This window comes from Tamandua tetradactyla, chromosome 26 (genome assembly GCF_023851605.1).
Source record: "Tamandua tetradactyla isolate mTamTet1 chromosome 26, mTamTet1.pri, whole genome shotgun sequence".
Classification (NCBI taxonomy): Eukaryota; Metazoa; Chordata; class Mammalia; order Pilosa; family Myrmecophagidae; genus Tamandua; species Tamandua tetradactyla.
Genome location: NC_135352.1, coordinates 21,086,958 through 21,091,381, shown reverse-complemented (window position 1 = coordinate 21,091,381; position 4,424 = coordinate 21,086,958).

Here is a 4,424-nt window from a genome sequence, read left to right as displayed (position 1 = left end):
ACCCTGATCAGCTTCATTTATATCTCTGGTTGAAATCTGATCACCTTTTCAACTTTTTAAACAGCTGCTGTGTGGGGTAGTGCTGACTTCCATAGCTTCAGTGTAACGCTGAGTCTCAGATGTCATGCACATGCCCGAAGTTTCAGGGAACAAACAAGTTATGATCAAATAGCTCAGTATCTCAGAATTTAGAAATAATAGTTACAACTGATGAATTATGTGACTGCTAAAAGAGCTTACAATCTAGGATGCTTTACATTAGGCCCCAAACTGATAACCCATGCTCTCAACTTCAGTTCTCCGAGTTTATACATTATACTTAGTCCATATGAGTGAGGCAGGATAATATTTGTCTTTTTATTTCTGCCATTTCATCCAACACACTGTCCTTAAGTTTCATTCACTTAGTTGCACTCTCATTGGTTTTTAAAAGTATTTCATATCCTCCACTAACCACTTTTATCATTTTGGTACTGATAACTTTTATTTTATTTATTTATTTATTTACTTATTTTGCATGGGCAGGTTCTGGGAATTGAACCCAGGTCTCCGGCATGTCAGGCAAGAATTTTGCCACTGAGCCATCGTTGCACCACCCAGTACTGAGAACTTTTAAAATTACATAGGCATTTACTTTTGGTTAAATGCTAGGTGTTTTTCTGTTATTTTTCTCTCTACCTAAATATAGAGACTTGGCAGTTGTCATGATCTTTTCTCAATGGACATTTGATAACTCTTTAGGGAAGTCTTTCATTTGCTTTGATATTTTGATCTTTTGTTACAAGTTATAATTAGCTCTCGGGTCTTTTGGTCCAGCAAGGCTTGAAATCAGTTTTCAACTTTCAATCAGTTTTGTTGAAATGACTATTGCTCATTTTCTCAAGTCTCTATAATTTAAGAACACTGGAGAAATTTATACTAAATTAGAATGTCATTATAAATTTAGGAAGTAGATTATGTTCCTAAAAAATTGTAAGGAAGCACGTATTTTAGAAATAAGGAAGATGAAAAAATTACTAGTGACTATCTTATTAGTAGGAAAGATCATGACTGTTTGCATTTGGTACACACATTTTATCAGATACTCCTAAAAAGCCAATGGCTATGCTGCTTCAGATCCTAGGGCTGGAGTCTTTTGATTAATTTACATTTTGTGTCATTTATTCTAAATTATCAGGTTTTATTCGGTCAAATAAATAACTATGAATTAGCTAATTCCAAAGGTATCTTTTCTCTGCTATGCTTCTGTGTACCATTATCCAAAACTGAAAATACCATCTGTTCTAGTTTGCCAGCTGCCAGAATGCAACACACCAGAAATGGATTGGCTTTTAATAAAAGGGGATTTATTTTGTCAGTTCTTCAGAGGAAAGGAAGCTAATTTTCCACTGAGGTTCTTTCTTACGTGGGAAGGCACAGGATGGTCTCTGCTGGCCTTCTCTCCAGGCCCCTGGGTTCCAACAACTTTCCGCAGGGTGATTTCTTTCTCCATCTCCAAAGGCCTGGGCTGAGCTGCGAGTGCTGAGATGAGGAAAGCCGAGCTGCTTAGGCTGTGCTACGTTGTGTTCTCAGCCAGTTAAGTCAAACATCCTTCATTGCAGCAGGCACGTCTCCTAGCCGACTGCAGATGTAAATCAGCAACAGGTGAGGTTCACGTACCATTGGGTCATGTCCATAGCAACAGAACTAGGTGCCTTCACCTGGCCAAGTTGACACCTGAATCTGACTACCACACCATCCTTCTGTAGTTTGGTCATGAGAAGTTCCACAGGCTCCATGATAATTTCAAATGTATTTTGGAGACTGCATTTAAGATTCTGTTTTTGACATAATTAGATTAGAATTGGATATGAAGTCTCCAAATCTTCTGAGCAGTAGAATCAGCATTTGCTTTGCTTAATCACAAAAACCCATTCATACTTGCTGCCCACAATCTCAGAATTTAAATATTTTGGTTTTCTTCTCTTTTTCCCTCTCCCATTCAATAATTAATGCTAAGGTAGAGATTGCATTAATTCCATCCCAAGCATATCTCAATTCTCTTTTACCAAGGCTTTAAAAATATTTCTTGAGTTTGATTCCTCTGTTATACTTAAGTTTTCACTGCCTTCAGCACCTTTGAATGTGAAGACAGTAAAGTGATTGACATGTTAAAACAAAGTTATCAAATGCCATTTTAAATGTAGAGTATTAGTTATTCAGCAGATACAGTTTATTTCCACCTTGAGTCTACTGAAATATAGAAATATCTAGACTAGATAGTATAGAGCTGTATTAAAATATGAAGACAGTATTTATTAAATAAAAGTTTTAAATAATCTTTTTTGCTTAATATGCTGTTTGTAATCACAGGAACTTCATAAAAGGGAGCAAGTCCAAAAGCAGACTTTAAATCATTTACATAGTGCTCATATGTCACTTTCTTTATTCATTTAAAATCTTGGCACCTGTATCACAAGCTTTCTTTCCACCCGGAGCTCTGCCATTGGCCTGAGTGACTTTGGTATTCACATGGAAGATCAGCTAATATCATGGCCTCTCAATTTGGGGCTCTCTCCATTGCTACTCATCATCTTCCTCTATATTTGAGCCATTGGTTCCCATGAACATATTACCTTCATAGGAAGAGAAAAAGCATTGCTTACAAGCTCACTGATTGAAATATCCAACTTTATCACCACAACCTCTTTTCTCCCTGGTGAATTTGTTCACCTTTCCCTACTGTGGTCGTTCTTTGAGTCGTCTAAACCTTCCATCATCTTTTGCATTTCTTCTCTTTCTGTTCTTTTCAATACACTAAATCTCCACCTGCCATTTTGCTTTGTCTATCTAGCAAAACCCAACCAAATGTGAATCTTGGAGCCGCATTTTCTGCACCTGTGTTTGAAAAAGAGAGAACTCTTGAAGAATGCAGGACGAAAGACTAATTGGTTGCACAATCCATTTTTGATAACTGGCCTCAAATGGGCTCTCAACACTGCAGTCATATTTCTCAGATCATCTTGTTCTCCCACTATACTGGTGGAAGGCTAGACCTTATGTAAGAGGAGAAACAGATTCTCTATTTTAACAGAGGGTATCGTGTTAGCATGGTTGAAGTAATAAATGCAGTTTGTAAGGTACCAGAAGGAAGATGAAATGAAAATGGCCTCTTATTTTGTAGGAGGATAACAACATCATAAATAAGGGATAAACATTAACCAAACCATGGGTAGTTTTATACACCAGTTCAGTCTTTCTGATGAAGAAAGAACACTCTTTTCTATCTATCTGCCATAAAATGTCACTCATAGGGAGCGGATTGGGAAATTCTTCATTCAAGTTTGTAGCCTAAAGATTTGCTGAAGTGCAGCTTCAAATCACAAAGCAGCCTTTTGACAGTTGAAAAACACTAACTGCAGATAAACTTAGCTCGAATGTTGAAATCTCTGGATCTCTGGACATCTTCCCTTCCAATTTATCTTTAAGTGGTAGTCTTAAAACATTATTTTGATCATACCACTTCCCTTCTATAAACTTTTCCTGGGTCCCCCTTGCCTGCTATACCGTGTTGCAACAACAAAATCTTATTTTCAAAGCCTCTGTAATTTGACCTCACTCAACCTATTCAATATAATTTTTTTACTATGTATACCCTTGTTGTGAATGCTTCTGATTCAGTCTATTCCCTGCTTCCTAGTTCTTTCCCCCCGTGTCTCTTTGTTTATGAATCTACAGTGGTCAACGTGACTCGAAGACCGATCAAGACAAATTGGGAGTTGTGGGTCCACTCAGACCCAACTAATCCATGATCACGAGGCAGATTCAGTACATGACCTTTAAAGTCTGGGAGGGAGGTGTGAGGACTAGCTAAAGGAGAAAATATGGATATATTAAGAATGGGTTTCTAAAGTTGAATTCCAGGAAGGTCATCAAGATTGGGCACAATAATAATTCAAACTATTGATCATCATATACCTTCTCCTGTGATCGTTCCCTTTGGGCTGGAGGAAGGGACCATTTTCATTCAGCTGGAGCTCAAAGATACCAAATTCTCAACACTAAGTTCAAAATGTTATTCTCCATTTCTTAGTTGTAAGAGAAAAAAATTTTAATGTAGATATGAACTGCTAGGACATCCACACCTCCTTACCCCACCCACCCCCATTCCTTTATTCCCCAACCCACGCAGACTAAAAACACAAGAACTCTCAAGCTGAACTGGAAGAGGGCTGATGCTAAAACTAAGCATGGAGGACTCAATTCCCTTCTTCCAATCTGAGGAGGGATCTTTTCAGGTAGTAACGATATGGAACTCCTATTTACAGATCCGTGTTCTGCCTGGACCCTGTAAAAAAACCACGCAGAGTTAATGGGGAAAGGGGTTAGTGACAGAATGACTACTGGAACCCCAGTTCTCCTAAGACATTGGAAAGGTGTGGCAG